General features: G+C 41.0%; 1 non-coding gene across 1 annotated transcript; it reads right to left on the reverse strand.

Moving 5' to 3' along the window:
* Nucleotides 1-940: 940 nt before the first annotated feature.
* TRNAE-CUC (transfer RNA glutamic acid (anticodon CUC)) lies at nucleotides 941-1,013 on the reverse strand. Its single transcript has one exon. It is a non-coding gene; the product is annotated as a tRNA-Glu (tRNA).
* Nucleotides 1,014-25,103: the final 24,090 nt, after the last annotated feature.

Here is a 25,103-nt window from a genome sequence, read left to right on the forward strand (position 1 = left end):
AATGTGCTTTAATCCCAGAAAATCTTATTGAAAAATATCCTTTGATCTGAGTATATAAACGGGGTTTACATATTTTATCATATAAAAAGTAGTTCAAAAGAATTGTTTGCATAAAACACCTTTCTCCTTTAAGAGCAGAATATTTTCAACCAACAATTTATCTAAATGTTTCCCTGCTGTTTTCAAACATCAAAACTTCAATTGACTTAAAAAAATATACTTATTTTATTTATTTATCCACTTGGCTGTGCCGGGTCTTAGTTGTGGCACGTGGGGTCTTCGATCTTCGTTTCAGCATGCCAGGTCTTGTGGTTGCAGCATGAGGGATCTTCAGCTGTGGCATATGAACCCCCAGTTGCAGCATGTGTGATCTAGTTCCCTACTGCTGCTGCTGCTAAGTCACTTCAGTCGTGTCCGACTCTGTGCGACCCCATAGATGGCAGCCCACCAGGCTCCGCCGTCCCTGGAATTCTCTAGGCAAGAATACTGGAGTGGATTGCCCTTTCTTTCTCCAATGCATGAAGGTGAAAAGTGAAAGTGAAGTCGCTCAGTTGTGTCCGATTCCTAGCAACCCCATGGACTGCAGCCTACCAGGCTCCTCCATGCATGGGATTTTTCCAGGCAAGAGTACTGGAGTGGGTGCCATTGCTTTCTCTGCTAGTTCCCTGACCAGGGATCAAACTGGGCCCCCCTGCACTGGGAGTGTGGAGTCCCAGCCACTGGACCACCAGCAAAGTCCCCAAGTGACTTTTAAAAATAAGGCATAATCCTTGACTTGCCCAAGATTTTTGCCCTTTCAGGAATCCTGCCAATATTCTCTTGAGGGCATCTTCAGTTCACTTTTACAATTCTTTTATTACAGTCTTTAATCTAGAACATATTCTTTTTTTTTTTAAGTTTATTTATTTATGTCCCACCACACACTTTACAGGATCCTTAGTTCCCCAACCAGGGATTGAACCCGGGTCCTCAGCAGTGAGAGTGCTGAGTCCTAACTACTGGACCACCAGAGAATTCCCTATTCTTGCAATCCAGTGGTTTTCAAACTGGAGGTTTCAGAAACACACTGAGAACTTATTTAAAATAAAGATTCTTGACCTCACCCAAAGGGATTCTGATTCATGAGTGAGGTGTAGGCCTAGAAATATTTCAACAAGCTTCCAGGTGATTCTAAGGCAGGTAGTCTGAGGGGTTCACACTAAAAACCCCACCTTAGGAAAAGCCTTCTACTCCCCCAAACCTGTGCTTTCCTTCTAACCCTCCCCATAGCTTTCAATTCCAGTGGAATCCATAATTCTTCATTAAGATGCCCACTGGTCTATAGAATATTAGAAAAATACTAAGCCCATAACTATAAGAGTTTCTTAAATCTGGAGAATTACTATGTGATAGATACTGTTAATTAAGGCTAACTTTGGCCTTCAAGAGCCATCTTTTGTTTGATTTTTACAACATGTAGGAAAGCATATTTTATACACAGTGTATCTGAATCTCTTTAATAATATGATTCTATTGCACATAATCTATCAAAAGGGATTTTATAGCTCAAGAAGTTTAGCATATTAATAAAACAAAACAACAACACTATTTTAATCCAGAAGCCCCTGCTTCTAAACCAGTCTCCAATCAAGTTACCGAAAATTCTTGTTCAAATCACTTTATACCTCTGTGCTTTAGGATTTCTATATAAATGGAGGAAGTATTTAATCCTGTATATAGTTACAAAGCACACAGAGGTCCTCAGATCAAAGACAAATACAATTCAAAGAACGCTTTAGTAACCCAAAGACTCTGGAGCACGTGGATAGAATTGTTAGGCTTTCCTGCTAGAAAACACCCTCTGAATTGAATCTGAAAGTTAATGAATCACCTTTAACCTGTTTCTGGGAGCGGATGTTAAGGACAGAGCTAAGACTTTTTTCACTTACCTAAAGAATGTAAATTCATTCACCTATTTCTTAATGGTCCCAAGGACCTAACAAAAGGAAGACTGTCTTGCCTTCCCTTCGTTGGACAGTTTCTGAGTCAGTGCAAGCACTGACTGATGAACAGCCTGAAGCACAGCGTAAAAATAGTTATTATGTAAGGTAGTAGCCACTTGGCTTTACTCAGATCATCCCAAACCCATTTCCCTCCCCTGTTTCAAATCTTCCAGAATAAAAAGACACTAGAAACATGTGTTCTGGTTAAATATAGTGCACTGAAGACATGAATTAATGACTCCCCACCAGGAAACTCCACCAAATGACAGGGGAAATGACAGGGAAAACAGGGGCATTAAATATAAGTGTCAGAAAGGATAAAAAACAACAGGTATGAGACATTCACCGATAATCTAAGTCACTCATTCAACAAATATTTATGGAACTTCTCAGGTAATACAGAGTTCAAAACTATACATAATTTGATATATATAATTTTCAAATTACTGGCAAAGCAATATTATCTTGGATATCCCCAAAGTACTAAGAAAATGGCCTGTTTCAGACTCTTCTCTAAATCTTCATAACCATAATCTTATTTCTCTAAATCTAAAATGTCCTTTTTTCATGTTTTAACATTTTACATCAGGATGTATCTTTCACATTGTCTGATTGTTTTCTTTCTTTGCAAATTGCTAGTAAATCCATATAGCCATATAGCTGATGATATCATAAAACAAAGGAAGAAAGCAAAAGTTTCAGAAAGAACTCCCTAGCTTTAGAGTTGAAATTAGAGATGAAACAACAGATGTTCAACATCCTCACAAACTTAGTCCACTTTTCCCAGGCACATCAACACTGCATGCTTAACTATGGCTCATGGGTGGGTACATGTCTAAACCACTCCATGACGGGAACTCCCTTTATCTCTAGCATCTAACCCAATGCCCAGCATTGGGTTAGATGTGGTAAGTGCTCAAGAAATATTTGGAAAATCCATGTAAGAACATGAATCAGCATCCTGACACCATCTTACCTCTGGCCTATTGGTATGACTATGGTCACCCACTGCATCTCTCTGGGTCTGTTTGCTTAGCTACAAAATGAGTTTGGATAAGCTCAGCTGCAGGCTCCTTCCAGCTGTAACTATCCCTGAGTAAGACAAGTCATTGCTGCTGCTGCTACTGCTGCTGCTAAGTCGCTTCAGTCGTGTCTGACTCTGTGCGATCCCCTAGACGGCAGCCCACCAGGCTTCCAGGTCCCTGGGATTCTCCAGGCAAGAACACTGGAGTGGGTTGCCATTTCCTTCTCCAGTGCATGAAAGTGAAAAGTGAAAATGAAGTTGCTCAGTCCTGTCCTACTCTTCTCAACCCCATGGACTGCAGTCTACCAGGTTCCTCCGTCCACGGGATTTTCCAGGCAAAAGTACTGGAGTGGGGTGCCATTGCCTTCTCCGAGACAAGTCATTAGGATGTGGCAAATGGGAAACTACAGTGATTTTTTTTTAATTTTTTATTTTTTATTGATACATAGCCAATTAACGATGTTGTGATAGTTTCAGGTGAACAGAGAAGGGACTCAGCCATACGTATACATGTAGCCATTCTCCCACAAACCCCCCTTCCGATCCAGCCTGCCATATAACATTGAGCAGAGTTCCATGTACTGTACAATAGGTTGTTTATCCATTTAAAATATAGCAGTGTGTATATGACCATCCCAAGCTCCCTAACTATCCCCTCCCCCCCTGGCAACCATAAGTTCATTTTCTAAGCCTGTGAGTCTCTTTTTGTTTTGTAAGTAAGTTCATTTGTATCATTTCTTTCCGGATTCCACACATAAGAGATGTCATATGATGTTTCTCCTTCTCTGACTTACTTCTCTCAGTATGACACTGTCTAGAGTTGGACACGACTGAAGTGACTTAGCAGCAGCAGCGGCAACAGAAACTACAGTGATTTTAGAGGAGAACTTACTTGACATGTGTATTGGTCATGAAGGTAATGCATTTGATAAATGTTATGGGCTGAATATATGCCTCCACCCCATTTATGTGCTGAAGTTCTAACTCTCAGTACCTCAGGATGTGTCTATATCTGTAAACAGAAACTTTAAAGGGATAATTAAGGTTAAATGAGGTCATACCAGTAGATCCTAATCCAATCGGACCTGTGTCTCTATAAGATAAAGAAGAGATGAACACACCGCACAGAGAGATCAGAAGATGGCCAGTGACAAGCCAAGGTCTTAGAAGGAACCAACCTTGTCAATACCCGGTTCTCAGACTTCCAGCCTCCAGAATTGTGAGAAAATGAATTTTTGCTGTTTAGCACAATCTGTGGTTCTTTGTTACGATGACCCTAGCAAACTAAGACAGTCAGATCAGATCAGTCGCTCAGTCGTGTCTGACTCTTTGTGACCCATGAATCGCAGCACACCAGGCCTCCCTGTCCATCACCAACTCCCAGAGTTCACTCAGACTCACGTCCATCGAGTCAGTGATGCCATCCAGCCATCTCATCCTCTGTCGTCCCCTTCTCCTCCTGCCCCCAATCCCTCCCAGCATCAGAGTCTTTTCCAATGAGTCAACTCTTCGCATGAGGTGGCCAAAGTACTGGAGTTTCAGCTTTAGCATCATTCCTTCCAAAGAAATCACAGGGCTGACCTCCTCCAGAATGGACTGGTTGCATCTTCTTGCAGTCCAAGGGACTCTCAAGTGTCTTCTCCAACACCACAGTTCAAAAGCATCAATTCTTCGGCGCTCAGCTTTCTTCACAGTCCAACTCTCACATCCATACATGACCACAGGAAAAACCATAGCCTTGACTAGATGAACCTTTGTTGGCAAAGTAATGTCTCTGCTTTTCAATATGCTATCTAGGTTGGACATAACTTTCCTTCCAAGGAGTAAGCGTCTTTTAATTTCATGGCTGCAGTCACCATCTATAGTGATTTTGGAGCCCCCAAAAATAAAGTCTGACACTGTTTCCACTGTTTCCCCATCTATTTCCCAAAAGTGGTGGGACCAGATGCCATGATCTTCATTTTCTGAATGTTGAGCTTTAAACCAACTTTTTCACTCTCCTCTTTCATTTTCATCAAGAGGCTTTTGAGTTCCTCTTCACATTCTGCCATAAGTGTGGTGTCATCTGCATATCTGAGGTTATTGATATTTCTCCTGGCAATCTTGATTCCAGCTTGTGTTTCTTCCAGCCCAGCGTTTCTCATGATGTACTCTGCATAGAAGTTAAATAAACAGGGTGACAACATACAGCCTTGACGAACTCCTTTTCCTATTTGGAACCAGTCTGTTGTTCCATGTCCAGTTCTAACTGTTGCTTCCTGACCTGCATACAAATTTCTCAAGAGGCAGATCAGATGGTCTGGTATTCCCATCTCTTGAAGACTTTTCTACAGTTTATTGTGATCCACACAGTCAAAGGCTTTGGCATAGTCAATAAAGCAGAAATAGATGTTTTTCTGGAACTCTCTTGCTTTTTCCATGATCCAGCGGATGTTGGCAATTTGATCTCTGGTTCCTCTGCCTTTTCTAAAACCAGCTTGAACATCAGGAAGTTCACGGTTCACATATTGCTGAAGCCTAACTTGGAGAATTTTGAGCATTACTTTACTAGCGTGTGAGATGAGTGCAATTGTGCCGTAGTTTGAGCATTCTTTGGCATTGCCTTTCTTTGGGATTGGAATGAAAACTGACCTTTTCCAGTCCTGTGGCCACTGCTGAGTTTTCCAAATTTGCTGACATATTGAGTGCAACCCTTTCACAGCATCATCTTTCAGGATTTGGAATAGCTCAACTGGAATTCCATCACCTCCACTAGCTTTGTTCGTAGTGATGCTTTCTAAGGCCCACTTGACTTCACATTCCAGGATATCTGGCTCTAGGTCAGTGATCACACCATCATGATTATCTGGGTCGTGAAGATCTTTTTTGTACAGTTCTTCTGTGTATTCTTGACATCTCTTCTTAATATCTTCTGCTTCTGTTAGGTCCATACCATTTCTGTCCTTTATCGAGCTCATCTTTGCATGAAATGTTCCTTTGGTATCTCTGATTTTCTTAAAGAGATCCCTAGTCTTTCCCATTCTGTTGTTTTCCTCTATTTCTTTTCATTGATCGCTGAAGAAGGCTTTTTTATCTCTTCTTGCTATTCTTTGGAACTCTGCATTCAGATGTTTATATCTTTCCTTTTCTTCTTTGCTTTTCACTTCTCTTCTTTTCACAGCTATTTGTAAGGCCTCCCCAGACAGCCATTTTGCTTTTTTGCATTTCTTTTCTATGGGAATGGTCTTGATCCCTGTCTCCTATACAATGTCACGAACCTCATTCCATAGTTCATCAGGCACTCTATCTATCAGATCTAGGCCCTTAAATCTATTTCTCACTTCCACTGTATAATCATAAGGGATTTGATTTAGGTCATACCTGAATGGTCTAGTGGTTTTCCCTACTTTCTTTAATTTCAGTCTGAATTTGGCAATAAGGAGTTCATGGTCTGAGCCACAGTCAGCTCCTGGTCTTGTTTTTGCTGACTGTATAGAGCTTCTCCATCTTTGGCTACAAAGAACATAATCAATCTGATTTCGGTGTTGACCATCTGGTGATGGTCACAAGAGTCTTCTCTTGTGTTGTTGGAAGAGGGTGTTTGTTATGACCAGTGCATTTTCTTGGCAAAACTCTATTAGTCTTTGCCCTGCTTCATTCCATATTCCAAGGCCAAATTTGCCTGTTACTCCAGGTGTTTCTTGACTTCCTACTTTTGCATTCCAGTCCCCTATAATGAAAAGGACAGCTTTTTTGGGTGTTAGTTCTAAAAGGTCTTGTAGGTCTTCATAGAACCATTCAACTTCAGCTTCTTCAGCGTTACTGATTGGGGCATAGACTTGGATTACTGTGATATTGAATGGTTTGCCTTGGAAACGAACAGAGATCATTCTGTCATTTTTGAGATTGCATCCAAGTACTGCATTTTGGACTCTTTTGTTGACCATGATGGCTACTCCATTTCTTCTGAGGGATTCCTGCCCGCAGTAGTAGATATAATGGTCATCTGAGTTAAATTCACCCATTCCAGTCCATTTTAGTTCGCTGATTCCTAGAATGTCGACATTCACTCTTGCCATCTCTTGTTTGACCACTTCCAATTTGCCTTGATTCATGGACCTGACATTCCAGGTTCCTATGCAATATTGCTCTTTACAGCATCAGACCTTGCTTCTATCACCAGTCACATCCACAGCTGGGCCTAGAGGAGCTATCCCACATTGAAGGTCAGGAAGGGCGGCGGTGAGGAGATACTCCTCGTCCAAGGTAAGGAGCAATGGCTGCACTTTGCTGGAGCAGCCGTGAAGAGATACCCCACGCCCAAGGTAAGAGAAACCCCCCCCAAAAAAAAGAGAAACCCAAGTAAGACGGTAGGTGTTGCAAGAGGGCATCAGAGGGCAAACACACTGAAACCATACTCACAGAAAACTAGTCAATCTAATCACACTAGGACCACAGCCTTGTCTAACTCAGTGAAACTAAGCCATGCCCGTGGGGCAACCCAAGACGGGCGGGTCATGGTGGAGAGATTTGACAGAATGTGGTCCACTGGAGAAGGGAATGGCAAACCCCTTCAGTATTCTTGCCTTGAGAACCCCATGAACAGTATGAAAAGGCAAAATGATAGGATACTGAAAGAGAAATTCCCCAGGTCAGTAGGTGCCCAATATGCTACTGGAGATCAGTGGAGAAATAACTCCAGAAAGAATGAAGGGATGGAGCCAAAGCAAAAACAATACCCAGCTGTGGATGTGACTGGTGATAGACGCAAGGTCCAATGCTGTAAAGAACTAAGACAGTAATAGTTGCTAAACATTAATTGTATAGGAAGGGAAAAGTACTTCCCACACTTTGGGACTTCTCCCATCTCTGTCCCCACACCTCACAACTGTTGCTTAAATGGGAGTCCTTCTATTCCAAGGAACTCAACAACACTACACTGAGCACTTGAAAACTGCTTGACATATGGAGGCTCTCTTTGTGTCTTACAGCTAATTTGTGTAACTTTACTTAAGTCAATAGGCAGCTGTTTCATCATGCAAAAGTCTTAACTTTTATCTGACACTGTTATAGAAAATTCGTAACACAGAACTGGAGGTGGCAAATTATGGCCCCTGGTCAAATCTGCCTGTTTTAGTAAATACAGTTTTCCTGGAACACAGCTGTGCCCTTTTGTTTACATGTTGTCTCTGGCTGATTTCCTACAACAGTGGCAGAGTTTAGGGAAGGTACGAGACACCGTGTGGCCTGCAAATCCTAAAATATTTATTATTAGGTCCTTTGCAGAAAAGTTGGTGACCCCAGCTCTTGGGAAAAGTAATCAAAAATCACAGTAGCAGTTCCTTTTTTTTTTTTTTTTTTGCTGTGCCACACGGCTTGTAGAATTTAGTTCCTCTGACCAGGGATCGAATCCAGGCCCCAGCAGGGAAAATACAGAGTCACTGCTGCCGGACCAGCAGGGAATTCTCAGCAATTCTATTATTAATGGTGAAGATAATGGATTTTGCTTCAGTTGAACAAATTGAGTTTATAATAATTTCTTTATTTCTGAGCCCTTTGATTGGGTGTGTTGACTGCTTTTTGGGGGGAGTTGAGAACATTCAATACATTAAACTACATATAATTACCAATATTTGACAGAGTTTGACCTGTAACTATGGCAGCTTCATGTGACTCAATCTAAAACTTCAACCTTCTTCAGCATGCTCAGTTTCAATTCCTCTTCCAACTATCTCAGTGGTTCTCAAGCTTGACTACATATTACAATCACCTGGAGAACTTTTAAAACATTATTGCCCAGGTCACGGGCAGAACTAATTGAAGCAGAGCTTCTAAAAGAGGAGCCCGGTGTTCAGTACATTTGGGAAACACCCCAGCGTGACTCCAGTGTGCCTGAGCACACTGAGTTAGACTTCAGCAGCTCAGAGTTACTAAGGGCTGTTGGCAATACTCAGGTGCTGGGCATTAAGGACTTCTTCCACCGAGATAGAAAAATGGGGGCAATGGAATGAACGACTGACGTAATCACTACTACAGACCTGAACCCGAGCTAAAGCACCTGGAGGGCTTGTGAAAAAACAGACTCTATGCCCAACACCCAGAGTTTCTGATTTCTAGGTCTGGGGCCAGGCCCAAGAACTTGTATTTCTAACAAGGTCCCAGGTGATATTGATGCTTTTGGTTCAGGATCCACACTTTCAGAACCACTATACCACTATAGGGGCTTCCTTGGTGGCTCAGCGGTAAAGAACTCGACTGCCGACTCAGGAGATGCAGGTTTGATCCCTGAGTTGGGAAGATCCCCTGCAGAAGGAAATGGCAACCCACTGCAGTATTCTTGCCCGGAAAATCACACAGACAGAGGAGCCTGGAGGGCTACAGTCCATAGGGTCACAAAGAGTCAGACGTGACTGAGATGACTGAGCACATACTGTTACTATCTACAACCTTACTAGGTTGTAGTAAGTCCTTTGTTAATGCTTGCTAAACCAGATAAATGGGAGAATTGTGACAGAAGGTACAGTTGATGATTTTTCTCTGTGCTAGAGGCTAAAGATATAGCAATGAACAAGTTAAAAAGCCTCTGTCCTCATGGAGCTTCTACTCTAGGGAAAGAGCAAACATGAGTACTACAAAGAAAAACATGGACTACTGTAGCAGCACACAGAAATTCTCTGCATAATGGTTCCTAGACCTCTGAAAACCCCTTTTAAATTCCATGTTACCAAGTTCTGTCATCCTGAGGTCAGCTGGAAGAGATACAAGAACACAACACTCACTTGGGAAAACAGATGGAGAGAGGGGGAAAGTCCAAGAAAGAGAACAAAAATGAAAGAGAACTGGTGGATAAATTTTTAAAAATAGCAAAAAAATGTATTTGACCAGGAGTCAGATCTAGGCTCCTCCTTTGGTCTTGTTCCCACTGTATTAGTCAGCTCAGTCTGCCATAACAAATGCCACAGACTAGATGGCTTAACAGAAATTTATTTTGTTTGAAGTCTGGAGGCTCCTCACAGTCTGGAGGCTGAAAGTCTGAGATCAGGGTGCCAGCATGGTCAGGATTTGGAGGTCCCCTTCCCATCTTGTCAATGGCCACCTTCTCATGGATCCTTCCAAGGCCTTTCAGTGTGTGCACAGGGAGAGGACAAGAGGTCTCTTTATCTTCCTCTTCTGAAAAGGCCACCAATCCTGTCAGATTAGGACCCTATTCTGAAGACTTCATTTAACCTTAATTAACTTCTAAGAACCCTGTCTGCAAATACAGTCACAAGGGGGCTTAGGGTTTCAACAGATACATTTTATATAAACTTTGAGTGGACATGATACAGTCCATAGCAACCACTGACTACAAATACAGGTTTATAATAAACCATAAAATTACATTGTCTCTAATATATCTGAGATCCTAATACGAAAAACACAGAGGTATGAGTGATACAGCTCATTCTCTGCTCCTCTCACACACATAGAGCTTCTGGGATGCTTAGAATGAGAGGTGGTCATCATTTTTCAGTTGTCTGAGCTGCTTAAGACTATAAAGACCAGAGACTTACTTCCCTGGTGGTGCAGTAGCTAAGACTCTGCACTTCCAATGCAGGGGGCCTGGGTCTGATCCCTGGTCAGGAAACTAGATCCCCCAAGCTACAACTAAGACCTGTATAGCCAAATAAATAAATAAATATTTTTAAAAGACACATTCAGACTCAGATGCTTCAGAGAGCTAGATGGTTATGGGACATCAAGGCAGTTGTGATCGTCCAATTGCCCTAAGTAGCCTTCCATTTCCAAGGTTCAGTGGCTGTTCTCTCCCAGTCACTCTGGTTCCATAGCCCTTCCTAATACGAATGTCTCTCCAAGCCCTGGTCCACTTTTCTTATAACAGATAGAGCCTCATATTATCTCTGTAACAATAAAATGACATGATTTTTTTGTCTTAGGCTTTATTTTTGAATTATTTTCTGCTGTTATCAGAAACACTCATTTTACAAGCCAGGGTCCAAGTAATCTTGTGCTTGGTGAAATCCATAAATAACAACCACATCTATAATAACCTTAGGTCAAGAAGGATTTTTCCTTACTCTTCATACTGTAAGACAGTTGATCAAGTTCCTCCAGATCCTTCTTTCTAGTCCTCTAAACACTCCAGTCTGAGTGCTCTCTTGGTAAGCAGTGACATTTGTTTATCTGTTTATCCCCCCCAAAGGATGGTTGTGGTTTTAGTCGTGGGGGCAGTCAGTGGGCTTCACTTACTGGAGAAGTTCCCAGAAGCCAGGGTCACGCAGCCACAAAACTTCCCACAAGATTTATAAAAACTCTCTGCATACACTGGAATTTCTGGGCCTCCCAAAGCATAGCTATATTTGAAATCTATAAGATTTCAAATCCATTTGTAAGACTGGTTCCCTTTGGTTCAATACTTGTATTTAGTGAATAGAACAAAGTATAAAGTAGCATGGTCCAGGGACAAAAAAATAATCATTTACCAGCCTATGTGGGCATTATGGTTTGAAAACAATAGTGGATGGAGTATTTCTAGGCCCTTCTTCCAGACTCCTGGCAGCACATATTGACCACTTTTCCTTAACCTCCAGCTATGTCACTCTTCTGGAGTTGCCTCTCCTCTTTTCTCCAACACTGTGCATGTTTTTTTTTTTTTCAGCTTTCTGTGTTCGGTGATCTTTACCCTTAATCTCAGGGATCTGGCCCATTTGGCAGAGTCGGGTGTTCTCCTGTCCTTCTATATCCTGTGATTCCATGATTCCTTCCATGGTTTTTTATTTTTGTTTCTATCACTCTTGAGAAGAAAGCCCAAACTTTCTCTAAGAAAGTCCCTTCTTAGAGAAAAGTCTTTCTCTAAGAAGAAAGAAAGATAAAAAAGAAGGAAAGAAGGAAATGAAGGGAAAGAGCCAACATATGACTCAGGATTAGAGCTGCAGGAAAAAACATCCTCTAGGCCAGTGGGTAGGAGTTGCATTCTTGCCAAGCCTTCCTATTAGTGGCAGGCAATGCCTCCTTCAGACCACGTAACTCATTTTGAAACTGATTGCAGTTGGCTCTTTTATTGGCATCCTTCCTTCGAAGTTGGCTTTCAGATCATCAGTGGTTTTGTCTGCAGCTCTTGGTGCCAAGGTGAGATGACAAACCTTTGCTCACAAAGCAATGTTCTTAACAGTGTTTTGTCTTGGACTATAGAACCATCCTTTTAAAGGGGAATACACAAAAATTGGTTGGAGGATGGGTAAGAAAGGATAACTGAGTAGATGATGTGGTAAAGCAAGTATTATAAAATATAAATTATAGAATCAAAATGGGTGATTGCTTTAAAATTTTTTCAACTTTTCTGAATGTCTAAAATATTCACAAACCAAAAGTTGGGGGTGCGGAGATGAACACAATTTTAGCAGTGAGGTTAGCCTGAAAGATTATTGTAGAGGTGGTTTTTAAATTAAATGTTATATTGTTATAATAATTATTTCTCTATTCAATATTTTCCAAATTAAAAAATGGATGTTATGGAAGAAGAAAAGTTATTAACATTTTAAAGATCTTAAGTGAAACATACTGTTAAATTTCAAACCACTCATTATTTATTGGGTTTCCTAAGTGGCTCAGTGGTAAAGAATCCAATGCAGGAGATCCAGGTTCTATCCCTGGGTCAGGAAGATCCCCTGGAGAAGGAAATGGAGATCTCCACTCCAGTATTCTTGCCTAGAAATCCCATGGACAGAGGAGCCTGGTAAGCTACAGTACATGGGTTGCAAAAGAGTTAGACGTGACTGAAGCAACTAAACAACAAACAGCAGCGATTATTCATTAACATGTGGGAAAAGCCTGGGTTTGGGTGTCAGATGGCAATGGGAAAATGACATACCAGTATCATTAAGCCAAGTGACTTAATTTCTCCGAGCCTTGTATCCGTATGCATAGAATGAGCTCGGAGGGCAAGAGTGAAGAATAATGCCCACATCTTACAATTTGAAAGTTATAAATGTTACTTAGAAAAAGAAATCCACTATTAGCATCACAAAAACTAAAGTGACATTTATGTTTTTCAGATGTTTTAGACACCATCCCTCCTCTAAGCGGCCCCCACCCCCCCGCCCCCCTAGTTTGGCCAATGCTATGTAATGTAATAGCACTGCTGGAGGCTTTGGGAAGCTTAGACATTCAGGAGACTTTTAATTAAACACTTCATTTTTCTTCTGAAGTACCTGGAGCTTACTACACATTTAATGTGGTGGTTTTTTTTTTTTTTTTCACTTTTAGAGAAAAAAAGAGGGAAATAAAATATTGTGATGTTTAGCTGTAGTTCTTAAGTAAATTACCCAGAATCTATGTGTATCTATCACAGAAAGAAAATTTGCACATTATTGAAACAAATGAAATATTTTTGCAAAGCTCCTGAAAGAAATCTTTGTCCCAGATCCCTATGTAATACTACTAGAACAGGGAGTGACTTGCCCTTTTAACCTGCCTCAGAAGAGAAAGGGAATTATGATAGAATAACAAAGCAATTCCAAACTTAGTGTCTTTAAATAACAGCCACTATTTTTTTTTCTTGGGAACCGACACTTCTGCTGATCTCAGCTGTGCTTCCTCAAGCACCTAAAATCCAGCTCTGTTTCTGGATTTGGCTGCACGGGGTACAGGACTTGTTCACTTGTGGTTCCAGAAAGTTCCAAAAGAGCAGGCCAGCAGGCACAGTCTCTGGAGACCAGGCATGATGTCACCTCTTTCACATTCTATTGATTAAAGCAAGTCACAAGTTCAGCTGAGAATCAGGGAGAGGGAAAATAGGCCCCCCATCTTGATGGGAAGAGCTACAAAGTCACATTGCAAAGGGAGCCAAATAATTGTAGCCACATTTGCAATCTATCAAAGCAACCAACACATCCATCACTTTTACCATGAGAGATGCTGCTGAAAAAGGATCAGCATATCTTCCTCTTTAAAGAGGATGTGCAGTCATGAACCAAATCCTCTGCTTCAGGACTGACGATCAAAAGATGAGAGCCCTGAGCTATGAAAAATCAATGTGCTCACATCTGCCAGAATGGCTACTGTCAGAAAGACAAGGAATAAGTGTTGGCAAGAATGTGGAGAATAGAGAACTCAAGTGCACTGTTGATGGGAATGTAAATTGGTGAAACCACTGTAAAAAAAAAACAAAAACAAAAACCCAGCATGAAAGTTCCTCAAAAAATTAAAAATAGAGCTGTCATATGATCCAGCAATTCTACTCTTGGATATAAATCCCAAGAAAATGAAAACACTGATTTGAAGATACATGAACTCCAATATTCACAGCAGCATAACTTGCAGTTATCAAGATATGACAGAAAGTTAACTGTCCATGAACCAATGAATGGATAAAGAAGATGTGATATGTGTGTGTGTGTATATATATAATGGAATTTTACTCAACCATAAAAGAGAATGAAATTTTACCATTTGTGACAATGTGGATAGACCTGGAGAGTATTATGTTTAGTGGAACAAGTCAGACAGAAAAAGACAAATACTGTGTGTTTTTCTCTTATATGTAAAATCTGAAAAATAAAACAAATGAACAAATATAGCAAAACAGAAGCAGACACAAAGAACAAACTAGCTGTTACCAGAGTAGAGAGGACTAGAGGGACAGGCAAGACTGGTGAAGGGGATTAAGAGATACAAGCTACTTTGTATAAAATAAGTAAGATACAAGGACATAATGTATACCCCAGGGACTATAGACAATATTTTATAATTACATTATATGGAATACAATCTATAGAAATATCAAATCACTATGTTGTAGACCTAAAACTATGATACTATTGAAAGTCAACTATACTTCAATTAAAAAACAATGCGATGATATCTGGATATTTTGTATTACTTTAAACAGAGATTAATAAACAATAGATAGCCTTATGGCTAGTCTCTTGAGTCTCCTGATGTCATGAAATTGATGTCTTGATGTCATGGTTTACCTTTTAATAATCAAAATTAGATCTAATGCAGAAAATAGGCTTATACCTACATTAGACACAGAAGTTATCTTTAATAGTTTGCCAGCACATTAACACACATGTTACAGGGGGTACTCCATCAAGGTCTTGAAAAATGTTTTTTCCCTAGGTGAGATTGTGAAAGGCCTGGGATGCCTGTTTTCCTCAGGCCTCATCTCATGAGCAGTATTCTCATGGAATTTTCTGGATTGCTTAGCTAGAAACAATCTTTCTCCCCTCCCATGCAAAACATTTTATTTTTATCTCTTTTAACACAAATTTTTCTATTATCTTTTACATACATAGCTCTTCTTCCTCATAAGACTTGTCACATCTTTTTGTATTCATCATTGAGTCTCTCATAGCACTTTATAACATACCTCCTTGATATTAGAGCATACACGTGTATTCAATTGCTTCAGTCATGTCTGACTCTGCGACCCTATGTAGCATGCCAGGTTCCTCTGTCCATGGGATTCTCCAGTCAAGAATACTGGAGTGGATTGCCCTGCCCTTCTCCAGGGGGTCTTCCTGCCCCTGGGATTGAACCCATGTCTCCTGTGTTGCCTGGATTGCAGGCGAGTTCTTCACCCACTGAGCCACCATGCTGCTGCTGCTGCTAAGTCACTTCAGTCGTGTCTGACTCTGTGCGACCCCGACGGCAGCCCACCAGGCTCCTCCGTCCCTGGGATTCTCCAGGCAAGAACACTGGAGTGGGTTGCCATTTCCTTCTCCAACGCATGAAAGTGAAAAGTGAAAGTGAAATCGCTCAGTTGTGTCCGACTCTTAGCGACCCCATGGACTGAGCCACCATAGCAAGGCTGTTATTTAGTTGTACTGGGCATTCATGGCTGGAATCCATTCTGAATGCTCAGTAACCATGCTGTATCATTGATAAGTACACACACACATATTTAATTAAAGAATCTGTGGCCACTTAATGCATCATCATAAGGGTTATCTACTCCAAAATGCCTTTCTATTAAAACATAACTAGATCCTATATAAATTTATACAAACATAATTTTTAAAGAACTTTTTAGCCTCACAAGAAAGTAAATGAAATCTCTAAACCTTCCACAAAACTCGAAGAAGACATAAATAAGATGAAGAAGCGTAGCAGACAAAAATCCAAACAGTGAGCTGCAAATAACTCCAAAAGCTGAACTTGCCCTAGGAGAAACCACACATCCCAGCTGTGAAGGTTTCCACATTAATCCAAGACCCTCAAAGAGGCTGAGGTGCTTCTAAGTTGGTAGCCATGGTGGACAGAATTCCAAAGATGGCCTCTCCCTCAGGATGTCTGTGCCCTAGATGTTCAATCTCACGTTCACCTAGGTGTTGCTCTGAAAGGATTTTGCAGCTGCCATTAAAACCCCAAGTCAGAGATTCTATTGGTGGGCTGGACAGACAGATAAGCCCTTTAAAAGCAGAGAATTTTCTCCAGAAAGTGGCAAAAGAAGAAGTCAGAAAATGTGATGGGGATTTACACTCCTTGTTGGCTTTGCAGATAGAGCAGGGCCTCATGCCAGGGCCAGAGAGAAGTTGCTAGAAGCTGAGAAAGGCCTCCACCTGACAGCCAGCAAGGAAATGAGAACCCCCAAGCAACTGAATTCTGCCAACAGCCTCGATCTGCTTGGAAGCAGATTCTTCCCCAGAACCCCCAGATAAAGCTGACTTGGGCCAACACCTTGACTTCAGCCTGTGAGGCCCTAAGCAAAGAACCCAGTCAGAACCTCCTAAACTGCTGACCGCATAACTGTGAGCTAATAATTAGGCGTTGCTTGAGATTGCTAAGCTTGTGGTAATCTGTTGTGCAGCAGCGTATGACTCTGTAGTTTAAAGGTGTGAAGTTTAAAGAGGAGAGGGAATATGAGTACTCTATTCTTGAAAACTGGTTATAAGGAACACTGTCATCAGGCAAAACCAAGTTTCAGTTAAGGCGTAGAGGTGGAGGCAGCCTTAACGTTTGCCATATGCCTGTCAAAATGAGAAGATGATGTGTTCAACAGAAAGATGCTGACAGGCACCATTATCAAGTGTAGGGTATGACTTGTCCTCCTTTCTTTTTTTTCTCTTTCTTTTTTTTTTTTGTAAAATCAAGGGATAGGCAAATATAAGTTTACTTATTATAAAGATAGGTTTTCTGTTGATTCCTTTCAGTTTTATTGAGATATAATTGACACACAGCACTTCGGCATAGCAATTTGACTTCCATACATCATGAAATGATACCTCAAAAAGTTCAGTGAACATCCATTATCTCATACAGATATATAAAAGAAAACTAAAAAAATATTTTTTTCTTATGGTAAGAATGCCTAGGATTTACTCTCAACAATTTTCCCACATAAAATACAGCATATTATAACATTTAATATGTTGTACATGACATCCTTAGTAACTATTTATCTCCTAACTGGAAGTCTGTACGTTTTGGCTGCCTTCATCCAATTCACCCTCTCCACCACTCCAAAGATGGGTTTTCATAAAGCAGAAGATAACACAGTCAGAGGGAAATAAAGTTTCCCAGATCCCCAAAAGTTTCCCAACTTTTGTTGGGAAACAATTTAGGGACATTTACCTACAACTGTAGAAGATGATTACCATCTTAGAGTGACAATTCTGCCAGGCATGAAGAACTCCTTTGTCCCCTCTGCCTAGCCCTGCTTTCCAAGGTCAAGGAACTAGTGCAAAATGATCCCAGAACATTCTTGAGTGTTTTCTGTAAGATGATGGGATTTCAAGGTAAATGTCCCAAGGGAACCCCTCGTAGACTCAGCTTCCGGCTACTCTGACATCCACACCCAGAGGGGCTTCTGTGACAGAGGGGCACCTTAAGGGGCTCAGAGAATAGAGTATGAGGTGCATCTGAGCACAGGTCCAGGACTAAAACAAACCTGTAGATATTTACTGGATGCTGCCACTATGGGCCTGAGAATATTAGGCTACTTAATCTTCCTAACACAATATACTGTGTGTAGCATGGGGACAGGGCTGCTGAAGGGTGCAGAGCAGGGAGAAGACAGGAGCTTGCCCAGCTGTCCTGAGAAGAATTTTTTTTTCATTTGGACACATGGCAGAACTGATAAAATATGCAAAATCAGGTAAGTGAATTATGGAGCATACGTTGTAATTTCACTGATCTTGCAGCAGCATAAAATTCTATCAGAGAAGTACTACTACTTAGGTAATGCTCAGGGTCAGATGATAGTTCAAGGATACCATCTTTCTCTGTTTTGCCCACTTGTTTTCATGACCTCTCTGTTCATAGGGACATTTGCACAGCTACAAGTAGGTGCTCCACTTGGCATGTACTATTTTTTTTTTCTTCCTTATTTATTGACTTTATGAGCTGTGATTTCTATATTTGTATATGTGTTTACTTGGGAAAAATCCAAACAGAAGAGTCCTGGTTATTGTTTTTCTCATACATGTCTAAAGGATTATCAATCAAGGCAAGCACTATTGCCAGGATGAGTAATAAACAACCTGTGAGCATTTAACTTTCACAAACTCAGAAGTGCTGGGATGACGCTAATAGGAGGTGGGGTTGAGCCGTAAAGAATTCATGACTGTGGCTGTGAACCCCTGAAATTATGTATGACGTTTGGAGTAACTGTTGCTTCCCATGGAGAGGGACTTTAGCCTTTGAGGGTTCTTCTGTCTGGATGATATTAGTTGAGATTTTCTTTATGCAAATGGTAAGGGTGGAATAAACTATCTGAACCACAGCTTCTATCTCAAGCACACCTTGGAAGTTTCTGAGATGCCTCCAGGATACCTGAAGGTGGAGACTGGCCTTTCAGGGTTGTCTTCCCAGCTTCCTGTGGGTCAGCTTCAGGCTCATCCTAACAAGCTTGCTACCTCCCAACCCCATGTGTGAAAATCTCAGAGAGAAACTCATGGACCCCAGGGGAGTCCATGCTGGCTTGGGCCAGGTTCGCTAGGAGCAGAGCCTGTGAAGGGGCTCTATGTTCAAGTCATTTATAATGAAAGTGCCCTTAGGAGAAAAGGAAGGAGGAGCAGGACATGGAAGAGGAAGGAAGCCAAACAAGGATTCAATTTCAGACAAAATTCCAGCTTTAGTTGGATCCTACGGGGAACCTCTGGAGTGCAAATGGCATTCAAGGTTTGTCCAGATATAGGGCAAGTTTCTCGCACTTTTAAACTCGCACAACAGCTGGTCATTGGCTAAAGGCCACACCATTCCAGATGCTTCTGACTCTCTGCACTTGCTTGCAGATGTATGAAAGCAAAGTACCTCCAGTAGCCCCATACAGGCCTCAGAAGAGAATCACAGATGCAAGCTCTTAGAGGCAAAGTGCACCAAAGCCAGGAAATGGGCACACAAAAATAGATACCGGAGAGGATCGGTGCAAAGTTCCAAGAATTTCTGTTACATGAGGCTTTCCCAGGATGAAATGCTGCACTCAGTGTCTTGGGAGTCGATGCATCTTCATTTGATTCAGGGACTTTCTCTTAAGCAATCTCTGTGGCCAAGTGTATAAGGTTACATAAATGCTGTCTGCTGCTATTTAGAGCTTGCGAGCAGAGACGGGGGAAAGAACGTGTGTGCATGCTAAGTTGCTTCAGTCATGTCCAACTCTTTCTGACCCCATGGACTGTAGCCCACCAGGCTCCTCTGTCCATGGGGATTCTCCAGGCAAGAATACTGGAGTGGGTTGCCATGCCCTCCTCCAGGGGATATTTCCAACCCAAGGATCGAATCCAGGTCTCCCGCATTGCAGGCAGATTCTTTATGTGTGAGCCACCAGGTAAGACCGAGAAGATGGTATTGTAAAGGATGCAACAATCTCTTCTTTATAATACTTGTTCCTTTAAATAATAATTACTTATAGAGATGTCATTTAGAATGAAGAGTTTCTAATGGAAAGAAAAAGCTCTGGAAATTGTCAAAAACATTCATAAATAAAATGTATTTAAACTCATAGAGATGTTTGAATAAAGACAGATTTCTGTAGAACTGATCTGGCATATTATTTTCATTATCTTGATCAACGTATCAGGAAATAAAACATGCCTGAAATTTGTTGCTGAGGGTATTTTATTTCTTAGAAAATGATGTTTGTAGCTAAGAGGGTATCACACGCCTTTCTGATTTTAAAAAAAGGCAATTTTGAAGTTGGAAAATAAAGGCCACTATTATGACTTACTATCGATTTCAAGAGTATACATTTCAAAACAAAATATTGCAAAATATCACAAAGTAAATGGTTCTTCAGTTTATTTAAAAATCTGTACTAAGAGAGTTCAGTCAGTTCAGTCGCTCAGTCATGTCTGACACTTTGCGACCCCATGAACCGCAGCAAGCCAGGCCTCTCTGTCCATCACCAACTCCCAGAATCCACCCAAACCCATGTCCATCGAGTTGATGATGCCATCCAACCATCTCATCCTCTGTTGTCTTCTTCTCCTCCTGCCCTCAATCTTTCCCAGCATCAGGGTCTTTTCAAATGAGTCAGCTCTTCACATCAGGTGGCCAAAATATTGGAGTTTCAGCTTCAACATCAGCCCTTTCAATGAACACCCAGGACTGATCTCCTTTAGAATGGACTGGTTGGATCTCCTTGCAGTCCAAGGAACTCTCAAGAGTCTTCTCCAACACCACAGTTCAAAAGCATCAATTCTTCAGTGCTCAGCTTTCTTCACAGTCCAACTCTCACATTCATACATGACTACTGGAAAAACCATAGCCTTGACTAGATGGACCTTTGTTGGCAAAGTAATGTCTCTGCTTTTGAATATACTATCTAGGTTGGTCATAACTTTCCTTCCAAGGAGTAAGCGTCTTTTAATTTCATTGCTGCAACTGCCATCTGCAGTGATTTTGAAGCCCCCAAAAATAAAGTCAGCCACTGTTTCCACTGTTTCCCCATCCATCTGCCATGAAGTGATGGGACCAGATGCCATGATCTTAGTTTTCTGAATGTTGAGCTTTAAGCCAACTTTTTCACTCTCCTCTTTCACTTTCATCAAGAGGCTTTTTAGTTCCTCTTTACTTTCTGCCATAAGGGTGGTGTCATCTGCATATCTGACGTTATTGATATTTCTCCCAGCAATCTTGATTCCAGCTTGTGTTTCTTCCAGCCCAGCATTTCTCATGATGTACTTTGCATATAAGTTAAATAAGCAGAGTGACAATATACAGCCTTGATGTACTCCTTTTCCTGTTTGGAACCTGCAATGAAAGATTCATTGAGAATTTGTGTAAGATTCCTGCAGAACACATCAAACATTCTAGAAATCTGACAGATGCCTGGATTTTATTGACAGTTCACAGGAGTATATAAGCTTCTTTCTAGTTTATAAAATGCATGGTCAGGCTCACAATGACACTGCTGACACAAGGGAAACTCAATGAACTTGTAGAAAAATACCAAGAACCAAGAGTCTGGTTAGATACCCATGGTTCGGCTAAGTCTGTTTACTGGTTTATTCTTGCTCTCCTGGATCCTAGATTTCTCAGTGCCAGATGCCACTTTTCGACTTTTCAAGGCTAACTCAGTCCCCTTGGACCTGATTCTTTACATTTTCCTTGAATATGGATCTGGAATCCTCTCCTTAGCTATACTTTCTTTCGGCTTCTTAGTTCATGTCTTCTTCAGGTTGTTCAGAGTGAAAATATTCACTTAACCCAGTTTAATTCAGGACATCTGTTACTAAAATACCCCAGTCGTCACATGCCGCTTTATCTCAAGTATTGCAAGAAAGAATTTCTCAGGTGTAAAGAAATTCCAGTATGACGATTTTAAGTCTGATAATATAATTTTATTTTTGGTTGTCCTGGGCCTTCATTGCTATGAAGGCTTTTCCCTAGTTACTGCGAGCTGGGGCTACTCTCTAATTGTAATGCACAGGCTTCTCCTTGTGGTGGCTTCTTTTGTTGCCGAGAATGGGCTCTAGGGCGCACAGGCTTTCATAGTTGCAGCTCCTGGGTTCTAGAGCACAGGCTCAATAATTGTGACACAGGGCTTTAGTTGCCCCACGGCATGTGGATTCTTCCTGGACCAGGGATCGAACTTGAGTCTCCTATATTGGCAGGCAGATTCTCTGCCACTAAGCCACCAGAGAAGTCCTGATAATATATTTTAAACTTTTCTTTCAAAGAAGGGCCAGGTAAAAGTATCAGAGAATATTATACAAAAGAAAAAGACTAAGAAATGGAGCAGCACTGCCCCATATTAGCCACAATAAATACATGTGTAATAGCTTCATGGCGGTAAGAATTTAATATGTCACAAGGCAGGTCTCATGAAGTGACCAGGAAGGAAACAGATAGTGGTTAGTGGGTAGTGATTGGAGCATAAAATCCTTTTGTATCTGAATCGTGCACTCTATAATACAGTAAAAAACTAAATATTTTAATTTATGGAGAAAGAGTTTAATATTTATCAAATATCTAAATGTTGGATTGCTTTTGAAAAATATTTATTTATTTAGCTACTCTGGGTCTTAGTTGCAGCATGCAAATCTTAGCTATGGCATGTGGGATCTAGTTCCCTGACCAGGGATCGAACCCAGGCCCCTTGCATCTTAGCCAATAGACTACTAGGAAAGTCCCTGGATTGCTTTTGATTACCTTCGAAGTAAAAGATGGAATCGAAAAACTGGAAGTCTATAGATTAAGCTAAAGAGACTTTGCAAATCTTTACATCTTCATTAAAAACACCTTCCTCAACAAAGAGCTGGTATAGAGCACATGTGATAAATACAGCATCTTCTTTATGATTGAAAGACTTTATACAAATTGGCAAGAAAAGCAAGCAAAAACTCCCAATAGCTAAATAAATTATTTGAACAAGAGGAAACATAATTAGCAAGCAAAAAGACTTAAATTTTGAACCTTGCTAAAAATTTTAAAATATACATAAAAATAACAATTAGGATTTTTGAACAATTTAAACATACTGTCAAGAGAGGCTTATGGAATTTGATACACTTATCTACCACTGCTGGCAGTGTGAATTGCTACAATCATCTTGGAAAACAAGTTAGCACTATATATAAAGAACCATAAAAATTATCATTTGCCTTCACATAGTAATCACATTTCTGGAAACTCGGTGTAAAAAAAGACTAAACAAATAAGAAACGATGGGACTTGCGATAGGTAGAAAAGAAAGAGGAAAAGAGAGTAGGAAGTTAAGTTGGAAAGAAGAAGGAAAGGAAGAAAACACTAGGGCCTTAATTAAATTGTAGAACAATGTGGCCTATGAAGTTCTATGTAACCTACAAAAGATAAGTAAAACGCTTACTACACAATGTTCAGTAAAAGAAAGTAGCGCATATTCTTTGGCACGTATTAAACTAATGCTAAGTCGCTTCAGTCGTGTCGGACTCTGTGCGACCCCAGAGACGGCAGCCCACCAGGCTCCGCCGTCCCTGGGATTCTCCAGGCAAGAACACTGGAGTGGGTTGCCATTTCCTTCTCCAATGCATGAAAGTGAAAAGTGAAAGTGAAGTCGCTCAGTCGTGCCCGACTCCTAGCGACCCCATGGACCACAGCCTACCAGGCTCCTTCATCCATGGGATTTCCCAGGCAAGAGTACTGGAGTGGGGTGCCATTGCCTTCTCCACGAATTAAACTAACTACCATGCAAAAACAGAGCATGCATATCATTAGCATTAGAAGGGAATTTTAAAAAGGGAAAATAGTTGGGATTTGCTCTTTCAAATTTTCTTTACTGTTAATTTTTATTTCCTTAACAATAGTACTAAAGCATAGGTAATGTTGAGGAGAAAGCTGATGCAATCACCAACACTTCATTGTTCATAGAACAGCTTTTAATTGATCCTAGAAGTTTCTGGAATAGGGATAACAAAGAAAAAAATAGGAAAAAATAAAAAGAAATAGATTATTTTATTTACTTATTTTTTTTAAGCCAGGAGATGCCTAAGTGCATGGACTTTCTATATACATATGAAAGAAAAGGTAAATAATTGTTCACATCTCTCTGCAAGCTTCAGGAAAGCACTTGATAAAATCTTCCGAATAGAGACTGAGAATTGAGTCACTTATTGGCACTTTGTTGTATTAATCATCACCATCAAATAATAAACTATTTCTTAGTCACTCCATTGTACATGTTGCTTCACTGGCCTTTATCTGATAACAATGTACTTCACCCTAGTTACAAAGACACTTTTTCTAGAGTATGGGAAAATCTGGCCTTTTGGACAGACTTCCTTCCACCTCTCATCCATCTTAGATGCCTCTGACTGCTTTGGTTCCCCAGTGTGGTCAGAGGGGAGCGTGCAAAGGGAATGACTGCCCTGTTGTAGGTTTTTCCAGCTGGTATCAGGGAACCGGCTTTCCTTTTTAATGATTAATAGCAACATGGTGGAATTTTTCTATTGTTCAGTTGTCATTTCTAAGCTTTCCATTGCTGTCAGCCTGGCAGCCAAAAAAAACCCCCTCAAACAACCCCAGAAACCGCTGCTCTGGCTTGGGATCAATGGGCTGCAGTGTTTCTGAGCTGACAACTTTAGATGGAAGAGATGTCATTCACAACCATGTCTGCTTTTGCCTCCTCCACTGTGAAAACTACAAGTGCCTGTTTCCTTTTAATACCTAAGTCCAAAACTACAGCACAAGAAAGAGATTTCTATTTCCTGCCTCCCACTCCCACAGTCGCAAAACTGTCTTTTTGACGGCTTATTACAATCTTTATAATTGAGAGGTGGGTTGTTTTTCTAAACACTCACATTCATGGTTTTAGAATACCTTGAAAGGCCAGGTACAGTTTAGCTTTCTGAGGACAGCAAAGCTCCAGCTCTGATGTCCCAGAATGTGCTGGGCTCTGAGGGAGTGATTCTGGAAAGGAACCCTGGGGAAAGTAGTGGTTGCTTTGCTAGCAAGGTGTTAGTGCAGGAAGACTTTCATATAAATAACTACCTATGGGCCTTATGGGCTTCCCTGGTGGCTCAGAGGATAAAGCATCTGCCGGCAATGCCGGAGACCCAGGTTCGATCCCTGGGTTGGGAAGATCCCCTGGAGAAGGAGATGGCAATACACTCCAGTATTCTAGCCTGAAGAATCCCATGGAGAGAGGAGCCTGGCGGGCTACAGTCCATGGGGTCACAAAGAGTCGGACACGACTG

Source organism: Bos grunniens, chromosome 9 (assembly GCF_055505025.1).
Source record: "Bos grunniens cultivar Pamir isolate PY7600 chromosome 9, Bosgru_T2T1.0, whole genome shotgun sequence".
Classification (NCBI taxonomy): Eukaryota; Metazoa; Chordata; class Mammalia; order Artiodactyla; family Bovidae; genus Bos; species Bos grunniens.